Raw genomic sequence first — 12,938 nt, 5'->3', positions numbered from 1 at the left:
TCTGGAACGCCCTGAAACTCATTGAATAAAAAATAAAATTAAAATCGATTGAGCACCAGTAGTTGCTACTCCAATTTCGCCAGATCAGCAATACTAGCGCAAGGGGAAACAATGAGATACCTGCTTGGGATCAACAGGCATCTTCAGTGTGTGAGTATATTGATGATCTTCTATTTTTAGACGACAATGGCGTCTGCTACGTCAGGTTGTAGGTTAATGTCGGGATGGGGGACGGAAATGATGGTTGCAAACGCTTGTTGCCAACAGGCCGTTGGTTGAGTCCTCTGCGCCTGCACAAGGTTATGTGGATGTCGGAGTGTTGTTGGCAAAAGTTTATTTTTGGTACAGAGGTTCACGCATTGGTGCAAGGATGCCAGGCGTAAAGTGATAGATTGTGTAAAGATTACTAAGAAGCGGCACAGTTCGCTTGGTTGCATAACTTGTAGGCATTAAGGTCCCATTAGAAATGACAAATATTAGGTCGAACCAGTTCAACAAATGACCAATACAACGTGAATCATAGCAACCTTGGATAAATGTCGAACTTCAATGGCAAATATTTGGCATAACGACAAACAGTGTAAAGGCTCATTTGTACGATATATTTACATTTTAGCGATGGCTATGAGCATACGTATATAATTGCTTGATACACTGTAAGTATATAGAAAGTGTATAGAAAGATACAAAGTAGGAGAAAAGGGACAATAATAAATCGACAATATCGACAATCGACAATAATATTCGTATAAATCAGAAGCGGTAGCCACCAGTCTTCGTGTACTTAACCCATATTCAATTAGTGTACGTTTTCTCGTACCGTCAATGTAGCAGTAGCCGCTCGTGTTCCAATAGCCGCTCACCGTCATGAAAATGTTGTTTGTTGGCATAAATATGTGCAATCTTCTCCGTAAAAATGTAATTCGGCACGCATATTTTGAATATTCGTGATAAAAACATTGTATTTTTGCAGGTAAGCTTCATTTCTACGCTCGTGAGCGGCTACTGGTACATTGAGGGTACTTGTGTTCAACATCGAACGCAAAACATCGGAGTACCCGTGTTTGCTAGCATACTTCGAACCGTAGAGTACTCAAGTACAAAACTTGTTTACATACCGAAGTATTGCTTTTTTCATTGACATTTTTCCTTGTTTCGCTAAATAAGATGACGTTTTCTTCCAGCGAAAGCTTACGCGATACAGCAAATCGCCAAATTTCACACTAAAGGGCTGTTTGCAGATCAGAAGGAATTTTGCGGCCTATCTTGATGCATGGGAAATTCCTCGCCAGAATCGCTCAAGAAACCGTTTTTCTTCGATCACAGTACGCAGTTGCAAAGAAATGACAACTCAAATGGCAGTAACTGTAGAAAGTTTCTGTCAGGAATCGGTCAAGAAGTTTCTTGAGCGATTCCTTTCGAACACGAAATTGGGCTTAACACAGCAATAAATCTGTCAAAAATAACTTAATACACATGCATTTTCAGTGAAATGCCCTATTTACATGACAACAATCCACTCCCACAGCTAGCGGATGACCGCCGTCAAATATCAGGATTGCCAACTTTCCAGTGACGGCTGTCATGTTTCTTTGTCGCCGAATCTGGCGCTGGGTCTTCGGAGCGGAAACCCAAAGCTGGGAATAAAATTTTGGGGTTTGCGCGCAATATAAACCGGAAATCGAACCGATCGCAAACAGAGAATGAAACCCGAAGTAGCTTCGGGTTGGTCAATCGTCGTTCGGAAAAAGTTCTTTTTTGCATGATCAATTCCCACTTAGTTTCGCGCGGTACAAGATTACAGTACATTTGGTAGGCGTTAAGCCAGAGAAGACCATGTGTCTTTTCCAAATATCAAGATAAACGACTTTAAAGTCTACAACTCTTCAAATTTTGAGTTTAGCATTAGCAAGCGAATCGCACAATTCGTAGGTGGTACAGTCCTAAACCGCTGTTTTGAGGGTTGCCTCCTTCCCGTCCGAACCAAAGAGCAAAGATTTCTCTAACTATTAGACAAGACTGACGCAATCCTCCAATGATCGAGAACTGTCCTGGCCACGTCCTTGCGACTGCTGAGGGATGGGAAAGGATGGTTAGTTTTGGACACCTATGAAAGATGTAGACAGCTCTACGATCTCTCAGGCCTAGGTTTGTTAGTGGTTTGTTAGTGGAAGGGTAATCTCCAAAGAATACGTTTGTGAAACGTTCAGGCGCACACAATATTATTTGGTTGTGTTGTTGAGACAGCTGCCTGTCTTACAACTCTTTAATTTTTGAGTTTTCCAACGATTTTTTTTTTTGAAATTTTTCCATAAATTTGGATAACTCGGTATTGATTGCGAAAAAACATAAAATTACGTAGAAAAACGTGAAGCGATTGCTAAGTAATTGAAGCTCGGTCGTGTGGGAGCCAGAAGCCGGTGCTGCTGAATTCGATTCGGTGGGTTTTGTTATTATTTTTCATCGTAATGTTATTCGCGTGTGCCGGAGGAAGAGATGATTCAATTTCTGTTGTGTTGCCTTTCGCTTGTAATGAAGAGAGATGAAATTCAGTGTAATACCTATTACAAGTTTTATTTTATGTTGAATGTACTTTTTTAACTTGTAAACTTTTGCCTAAGTTTAATGCACATGTATAGGGCTCTGAAGAAATAGAGAACCTCGAGAGCTCAGCAATCTCATTTTGATAGCCTACTTTCAGGCCAATTCGGACATAAGGTGTACAAGGTGTATAAGAATCGTTCCCTAACAGGGACATCAAAATGTAAACGTCTCGTATTGAAATATGAGTGAGGATGCCTCCTTAGGATTAGAAATTCCTAGACAAAACTCAAGCTATAAAAGCAACTAACGTTGGGAGCAATAGGCAACCTGCCAGATAAAATACGATTACAGAATTGACTGATGGACCAACTATTATGAAACCTCGTCAACCTGTCATCGGAAATTGTTATCCACTAGGGTAACAGGGCAACATTCATGTTTTGTGTTGTGTTTGTGCAAAAATAATGTCCTATTTTATCATGCATTTGTAATTATCCACTACATGATGTTATATTTTAATATGCATGTGTAGTGTTCAATATATTTTTTTTCGTAATATAGCTAAATATTACGTAAATAGTGACATTCGCGCACTTGGTTTTGTTTTTTTTTTTTTAATATGGGTTTTGTTCTACGGGAGTCCCAGATTACCAGCGATGGAGAGATGGATAGATGCACATAAATGGGTGAGCTCGTTTCATGCTATTGTGTTAAGTGAAAATCCAAAGAATTTTCACTGTAATATAACATTAAATATTGAGGTAATATCTCTTATGTGGAAAATAGACGATTGTGCGCGGTTTGTTTATATTGACCCATTGTCAGATCACATTATTAACTATAGACACTTAGATTAGACAATGTACCCTACCCTACTAATAAAAATTCTTTCCTGAGACAAACGTGGAGATGCAGCGATTCTCGATCTCTGTAACAACGTTTATGTTATTAACATTTTTTCCAATATTCGATGACCATAAGGACGTGGCTTTACTAAAGTTGAGAGTTCTCTAACTATGTACATTGATATTGGTGAGCTAGCCCCAAGCCCTATTCATTGGTTCTCTGTGCAATTTCGATTGCTCCGGTCAATCACGGAACAGCAACTACACGGGGATAGACGAAATGATTGGGATAAATAGGCAAGTTAATATTCTAAAAATGATCAATTTGCTGTAGCTTTCCCAAAAGTGCATCAAAGGATCTGAATTTTTACTGTAGGAAGGAGGGCGGTTTAGAAATCCCGAAAAGCAATAATGGACGTAATAATAGAACCTTCCCTAACAAATAATGACATGATCTCGAAAATTTTTGTTGGCGACAAAAGAGAAGCTAAATTTGTTGCATACTTTTCAACTCGTGAATAATCGATTATTACTAACCCAAAATCGAAACTGTTTGACGGTATACCGCGGCAGATGTTCAACATTATTGCAGTGTTTACCGAATCGAATTTACTCCTAGAAAATCACAATGCAAGGCTTAAGTTGGGACAAACCCATAAGCGTAACTAGGTCATGGCTCTAGGGGGGGCCAAGGCCATGTCGATGTAGATTTTTTATACTAAAATGATACTTTTCGCCTGAATTGCGTGATTTTTTTTCCAAACTGGATTATTCTGGAGGAGGCCAGGCCCCCCCTGGCCACCCCCTATTTACGCCAATGGACAAACCTATGCCGCATTGGGTGGATTGGACGAATTCAGGTTGCGACATTGTCATTATTGTTGCGTGATGGTTGAAATTCTATTCAGTAGTGTCAGTGGCAACCCTAATACACGGCTAAAGATTATACCAAAAAAAAGGAAGATTATTGAACCATCCTATTCACACAATCAAGTTCATAACAAATATCACCATACACTAGGCTTATTGGGTTCTTTAGTGGTGTTGAGATAATTCCATATTCTGAATCTGCATGCAAAACTGAGCCGAAATCCAAATTTTTATGAATTTTGGTGCCCGGGAACCTATTTAAAAATCAATTTGAAATTTGTATGGGAGCGATTTGTCGAATCACCCCTCGTCGCATTTTGTACTGAGCGGAGCTGTCAAGCATTTGCCCAGCTGTCAAAAGGTGATTTCAAAAAATCTCTTTGATATTGATTTTAGATACCAAAATAATGTTCTAAAAATCTGAAAAAAATCATAGCGGCTCAGAAAAAGGTGCTCTTTTGTTTAAAAATAAAAAATCATTGAATTTTTCTTAATTTAAAAACCCAATTGAACGCCAGTACGGTGATTTGTTCGTTCCCTTTACCGATCACTGCCAAAATCATCATCACATAGATAGGGTCTTGTACCATTTGGGCAGGTGTACCTACTTTGGGCACTTGCCGCTATAACTAAGTCAATTTCAAACCGATTGATTCGAGTTTTTGTATAGAGTTAGATACTGTACGTGCCTAACTCTATACAATAATTCAAATCAATCCGTTTGAAATTGGCTTAGTTATAGCGGCAAGTGCCCAAAATAGGAACACCAGGAAGTGCAAGACCCTATTCCCGCAATCCTCCCATTGATTGTTGGCTAAAACTGTGTCAAAGTTAGACTCACGGATGCGCCAAAATAAAACCCCCAAACTTTATTTAGTCAAAAAGGAGGAGAGGAAATCATTTCTTGGCCTTCCATGAATTCCATCAACATCATATCGACAGGCACACGGTGGTGACAGTAAACCTGTCTACATATAACAACTTGTTTCAAAACGCGTGGGCGGCACTATGCCGCGTGCATGTGTTTGTGACGTGACAGTGGTTAGTGTTCTATGCTTCCCCAATGGAAGGATTCGTGCATAGCATAACTTCATCATAGGTACTGCCACACGCTCTTCCACTTTTCTTCTGGGAAGCAAGCACGCACAACCATCGACGAGCGGATAACCTGGTTAGGGTAACCAGTTACCATATTTCCTACGGCCGAAATCTACCAAAAATCTAGTCAGGATTTCTCTTATTTCTAACACTACGACGGAACTAAGACAGAACACAGTTATTAACTGAGAGTTTTCTATCCTAATTCATCATTTTGCACTCAAAATCAATATCATTAGAAAACCCTGAATCGAATCCGAAACAGTTAGCATGGTCCTGCAAGGGAACGTCCATAAATTACGTCACGCTTTTAGGGGGGAGGGGGGGTTCCGTAAAGTGTGACAACCCATACAAAAATTTCAGAGACCTCATACAAAAAGTGTGACATAGGGGGGAGGGGGGGTTGAAAATGGGCAATTTTTGCGTGACGTAATTTATGGACGCTCCCCAAGCTAAGAAAACCTTTAAGTATGTACAAACTATACAAGGATAGACTTCATATTTGGACTAGTATGGTAACCCTAACCCTTTAGTTTGCTTCAACCCTCCCAACACCCAAATGGTAGGTAGGTAAATTGATTCTCGACCTGCCCCAGCCTAATGTTTGCTTCTCGCATATCTGCGCTGCTTCGGGATACACAGGAAATTCTATTCTGGGAACCGAAAAAATAGCGAGAGCGAGAGTACGCTCTAGAGTAGGTAGCAGCATGCGATGCGACCACACGACAGGACATTTCCATTCTTATCAGGAGCAGCTAGTTTCACCCGTGTACCAATCATGATGTACACCGGCTTCTCCTCCCGATGCTGCCGAATCCCTTGTGCGGCGGTGTGCCACACGCCACACAGTAACGAAGCGAAACGACTTCCGGCACTTGATCTCGGAAAATTCGAAATCAATAATAACCTTCTGGTTTGTGTTGAATATCGGTCGGTGGCTTGAAATTTTGGGGATGTTTGCTACGGTTTGCTCGTTCAGTGAAGGGAGTCTTTCCGCAACATAAATTAGAAAAAAAATACGAGGATGAATAGTAACTCTAGGACAAGACAGCAAACTTTATCATTTCGTTCACAAATATGGATACAAGTTGTTCGTTGCTCGCATATGACCATGTTACAAAAATAAAAGAAAATTAATTATTATATTACACAAGATTAACATATTGTCAACATGCATCAATGTCTCTTATTTATGCATTTGTAAGGTTCTATGCGTCGTTATATGCATTTGCGGATCCAGCATTTTATTTTTTCTTACTCAATCTCCTAAACATACACGAAAAAAGGAAAGATGGAAGAGTATGAAGCTTACCTCCTCTTCCATCCCGCTCATTCTCTTGCATGTTCAGAAGAGTGAGTAAGAGAAAAGAAAAATCTGGCTCCGCCAATGTATATCACGACACATAGAACATTACAAATGTATAAATAAGAGACATCACAAATTGACACAACACAAAATATAAATGTGTCCTGTTATCCAGATGGATAACACCTTCCGATCACAGGATGACGAGGTTTCATTTATTGGTTTGGGTCCGTCAGTCAACCTTGGAATTGTGTTTTATTTGGCAGTTCGCCTTTTATTTGATTAATTGCTGCTGCTTTCAAAGCTTGTTTTTGTCTAGGAAAACTAATCCTAATATCCTAATAGGGCATTCTGATTCGGGTTTTATTACTAGACCTCTATATTTGAAGTCCGTGTCAGGGAAAGGTTTATACACAGACAAACAAACGTAACTCTTAGAGAAAAATCATCAACAACTTCATGAGCACACTGCCACCTGTTGGTAAAACCGCGCGATACACTGTCGATCATGATGGATTTTGATTTGACGATTGTCTAACACTCACACTACTACACAAATCGCCTGTAATTTCCGTTTGCATCATTGAGTAACACTGGCAAACGTCAAAACGATCGAACACTTGCGCCTCTGGTGGAAGGATCGCGGAAATCAAATGAAATTAAATGCATGTGCCAAACCGTTTTGAAGAGTCTTTGTCTGTGGTTTATAGCTCTAGTTATCTTAGGTTTACCTTAGGCTACCTACATCCCACTCAAACGGCTGGTCAAACCTGGCTACACGACTGCTCAACTCTCATGCTTTGTATCATACGGGCGTATCTACAATGATTGATTTCTCTTCGTCGATTTTCTTTTCAGACGTTCAATGTTCGGATGATCTCTCGGTGCATCCGAAAGGGAGGGGTCCAGGGAGAAACTCTAGAACATCATTCACGGAAATTGTTGAAGAAATTACAGAAGAAATTCTGAAGAAATCCCGGTAGGAACTACTACATAAAATTCGTGAAAAACTTTTTGAGAAATGCTGGGAGTAAAAGTACCGTCAAGTCGCCATTCACCGTGTGCCTTCGATTATTTTTTCATTATTTCCATGTTATGATTGAATGATATGACAATTTCCCTTCAATTTCACCAATACAACACTAATGTATTCTTACCATGTTGAAACGCTCATTAGAAACATTAAAAAGTATCATTTTGACACTAAAGTGTGTTTACATGAAGCGGGTTTCTGCTCGTTCACTGCATTCATAGTGAAAAAACGAAAACTGCGCTAAGGTGATTTAAGCGATAAACTAAACGTAGTAACGTTTTTATTCCACCAAGAAGCAATTAAATTCACATATCAGGTATGTATTTTGCATTACCGAAGTAAGTTTAACAAGAAAGTACGATTACTCGTACTTCTTGATTGAAACAAAAAGGCACGGTAAATGGGTACCCTAAAATCAATGGTCTCCATTCAACGTGCCCCATATTGTCCCATATATCTAGAAAAAATCGAAAATTTGAACATTCGTTTTTCTAATAAAATCTTGCAAGTTATTACTTGAAATGAATTTAATCAAAGAAAATTCCCTTGGCTGGGTTGTTTTGATCATTTTTAAACAAAGTAGAATAAAATTTCTCCTACACGGTGAATGGGTCCCTACTACCACGGTGAATGGAGACCTACCACGGAATTAGGCGACCTTACTACCCTTTACTAATTGTACTATATCAACAAATTTTTTAACAATTTTCTACTTCTGTGGATATTGCTTTAATTTTAACCTATAATGAAGGCAATTAAAAGCGGCACCAACAATGTTTATAAGACTGGTGTCAAATGACTGCCCTAATTTGCCCCGAACCCTCTTAGATCCACGGTGAATGGTGCCTTGACGGTACAAATCCCGAGAAAATCTTCTGGGAAAGTCCTAAGCGGAACGTCGGGTTGAATTTGGATTTCATCATTGATATTATTCCTTTACATTCACTTTACCTAGGGTACAAGCTAGGGTATTACCTTTTTTTTTCTTCGACAAATTTGTTTGGCATATAATAGCTACCAACAACAATACAAAAGGTTCAATTGAACGCTCACAGTGCCATCTAGCAGCAAGAATTCTGCATACGTTTGGCAAGTTTTGCCAAACAAACTTCCAGTTCGTTGAGCGCCCCCTTAGACTTAAACGATTTCGCTCATAGCTTCTGGTAGTTCAAAGCAGCAGGTGAGACATGGTATTTTTTTCGAATTTTATGTTTTTCGTATAAGTGTGGGCCACCCTACTGTACATTTGGAAAGCCTGGGACGGAATTTAGGTATCGTGGAAGGCAGATTCTCAAAGAATAATTCTTCGAATCTTGGAAAAATGCCGATTTGAATTCGGGAAAATCTCCAGGAAAAATTCAAAAAAGAATTGTCCTCATTCTACGAGTGTAATGACGAGACGCAGCTCGACTCCAATAGCGAGGTAAGAAATCTCGACTCGCATGAGGTGTAACTCTATTTTTAATTTGTAAGGCGAGTCATCTCATTTGAGTTGAGATTTCTCAAATCGATCTTCGAGTCGAAATGCGCCACGTCACACCATTTGTAGAACGAGCATGAATACCAAGAAAATGGCATGAAACATACGGAAGGATTTTTTTAGTGAATCCTGGAAGGCCTTCTAAAAGGTATTTCTAAAGAAGTAGGGTATCGCGCCACTTGGGTGGTGGCTTCTATAGTCGTCTATTTTCCACTATAACTCAGTCAATTTTAAACCAATTGACTTGAAATGTTGTACACGGGTAGATACTGTACCTATCTCACCACATTCCAAAAGTTGTGTCAATTGGTTCAAATTTGACTGAGTTATAGTGGAAAACAGACGAATATAGAAGCCACCGTCCAAGTGGCGCGATTCCCTAACACAATAAAACCCTGACGGAATTTGTAGCAAACTTTGTAGAGAAATTTCTAGATAGATTTTAACTGCCAGTAATCGTCAGTGTGCCGGAAATATCTGCTAACTAGATCTAGGAGCCCTCGAAGCAAAAATAACTGAATATATTTATTGATTTGTTCACATGAATGATATGATTTTTTTTCTGAAGAGTTTTAAGCTGTTTCAGTGGTCTAGGTGATATCAGGGATACATCATCTGGAACGCCCCTGAAGCCGCCTAAAACCCCCGGGTACACCCCTGAAACAGTCGTGAAACCCCTTGGAACGCCTCTGAAACATCATGGAACGCCCCGCGAAACTCCCTGGAACGACCTTAAAACCCACTAAAGTCCTTGGAACAGCTATGGAACACCCCTGAAATTCCTTAAAACCCGTTGACCTCTCCTGTAACCCCTTGGATTGCCTCTGAAAGCCCCTGATACCCAATGGAACGCCCCTGAAGCCCTCTGAGACTGCCATAAAAGGCCCCTGGAGCGCCTTTGAAACCCCCTGAAACCCCACTTAATGCCCCTGGAAACCCCTGGAACGCTTCTGAAATGCCTTGGAACATCCCTGGAACGCTATTGAAACACCCTGAAGCCCCATAGAACGCCCACGAAACCCCCAAGACACTCTGGAACGGCCCTGGAACGCTCCTGAAACCTCTTGAAGCCCTGTGGAACGCCAATGAAACTCCATGGAACACCTTTGGAATGCTTATGGGACCCATATGAGATACGGAGTCGTGGGTTCGACTGGAACCCGACTGGATCAAAGAAATTGTTGAAAGTTTTTCTGAATGGAACGAACGGAATAGTTTTTGGTTTTGGAACTTGATTGGACACATTGAGCTTGAAAACCTCAATCCAAGATAGTGCACTTGAATCAGAGATTGTGAACAGAAATCATCAATACAAATTTCGAAAGTTTTTCTGACTGGAACAAACGGAATAGTTTCTGGTTTTGGAACTTGATTGGACACATCGAGCTTGAAAACCTCAATCCAAGATAGTGCGCTTGAATCAGAGATTGTAAACAGCAATATTTAAAGAAAATGTTGAAAGTTTGTCTGAATGGAATGAACGGAATAGTTTCTGGTTTTGAACTAGTTTAGACACATTGAGCTTGAAAACCTCAATCTAAGATAATGAGCTTGAATCAGAGCTTGCGATAACAGGATAAGCCTGAAAGATGACTTGAGATGTGCCTGAAAGATGACACTAGATACAGGGGATGGCCAAAATGTTTGGGATAGGCAACTTTTTTTTCTCTCACAAAAAAGTTCAGCATGCTATAACTTTTCATAGAGCGCATCAAAAAATCTCAAATTTTGACTGTTTGTCAACCTATTATATGTGCATTATTGGTACAAATTTGGGCTTGATTGATTAATATTTCGCAAAGTTAGAACCGTTCGGGTAAAACACCTTTTTTTAGGCAACACATTTTTGAGCTGTCATATCTCGGAAACCAGTAAACCGAATTGAATGAAATTTTGAACGTACACTAACAATATGTAAATGCTTCACAAACTATTAAAACATAGATACTTTTTAAACGTTGAAAACACTTATCATAAATTGACATTTTTTGGACTTTTTTTGAAAAAAATATTTTTTTTACATTAATGTGAATAAATTTTAGTGTTGATATCCAAAGATTCTCCACTTCTGTTCTCAAATTATCTCTAATCAGATATATTAGAGCCTATTTAGATTGAAGGAAGAACACATTTAATAATTTTTGCGTGGTATTGTAAATTTTACTTATTTTCCTCTATATGGGTAAAAATTTCAACCCGATATAACTTAATTCGCCGTGAGAAAATATTACATTTTATAACGTCGTATTGAGTATCAATATATTGTTGATATACGTTAAAAAATTCATTCAATTTGGTTCACTGGTTTCCGAGATATGACAGCTCAAAAATGAGTTGTCTAAAAAATAGTATTTTATGCGAACGGTTCTAACTTCGCGAAAAATTAATCAATCGAGCCCAAATTTGTACCAATGATGCACATATAATAGGTTGACCAATAGTCAAAATTTGAGATTTTGTGATGCACTCTATCAAAAGTTACAGCATGTTGAACTTTTTTGTGAGAGAAAAAAAAGTTGCCTATCCCAAACATTTTGGCCATCCCCTGTATGTCTGAAAGATGACATTAGATAAGTATGAAAGATGACTTGAGATGTGTCTGAAAAATGACACTACATATGTCTGAAAGATGGCATTGGATAAGTCTAAAAGATGACTTGAGATGTGTCTGAAAGATGACGCTTGATATGTCTGAAAGATGACATTTGATAAGTCTGAAAGATGACTTGAGATGTGTCTGAAAGATGATACTACATTTGTCTGAAAGATGGCTGATTTGATTGATTGAATTGTCTTTATATTTTCAGCCTGAAAGATGGCATTGGAAAAGTCTTAAAAATGACTTGAGATGTGTCTGAAAGATGATACTTGATATGTCTGAAAGATGGCATTGGATATGTCTGAAAGATGACACTAGATATGTCTGAAAGATGGCATTGGATAAGTCTGAAAGATGACTTGAGATATGTCTGAAAGATGACACTAGATATGTCTGAAAGATGACATTAGATAAGTCTGAATGATGACTTGAGATATGTCTGAAAGATAACTTAAAATGTGTCTAAAAGATGACACTTGGAATGTGTCTGAAAGATGACTAAAAAAGTGTCTGAAAGATGGCACTTGATATGCCTGAAAGATGGCATTGGATATGTCTGAAAGATGACTTGAGATATGTCTGAAAGATGACACTAGATATGTCTGAAAGATGACACTAGATATGTCTGAAAGATGACATTGGATAAGCCTGAAAGATGACTTGAGATGTGTCTGAAAGATGACACTACATATTTCTGGAAGGTGACATTGGATAGGTCTGAAAGTAGACTTGTGGTGTCTGAAAGTCGACACTTGATATGTCTGAAAGATGACATTGGATATGTCTGAAATATGACATGAGATGTGTCTAACAAATGACGCTTCATATGTCTGAAATGAAATTGGATAAGTCTGAAAGATACCATTAGATGTGCCTGAAAGATGACTTGAGATTTGTTTGATAGATGACATCAGATGTGTCTGAAACATTACTCTTTGTTAGATATTGGTGTTTTAACGAAATTCCCTGAACAATGTGTTATCAAATATATTTTCTGAAAATACTATTTATGTACGTCTATTGTAAGTATTTATACGTGATCTAATACGATTTTTATAAATATCTTATAATTGTTTCTGCCCAAATAATTAACATTTTTTTTATATTTCCAGATTTTTTATTTTTTTATCTCCTACAGGTTTAACATTTTTTTTTCAGGAACA

The 12,938-nt window shown here is 38.7% G+C and overlaps 1 protein-coding gene across 2 annotated transcripts in view; it reads right to left on the bottom strand.

Moving 5' to 3' along the window:
* Window positions 1-12,938, bottom strand: part of LOC109421007 (serine/threonine-protein kinase grp) — a 114,549-nt gene that overhangs the window by 63,359 nt on the left and 38,252 nt on the right. The window lies entirely within an intron of this gene.

This window comes from Aedes albopictus, chromosome 2, assembly GCF_035046485.1.
Source record: "Aedes albopictus strain Foshan chromosome 2, AalbF5, whole genome shotgun sequence".
Classification (NCBI taxonomy): domain Eukaryota; kingdom Metazoa; phylum Arthropoda; class Insecta; order Diptera; family Culicidae; genus Aedes; species Aedes albopictus.
The sequence above is the reverse complement of the archived record's forward strand: the minus strand, read 5'-3'. Positions and strand labels throughout refer to the sequence as shown.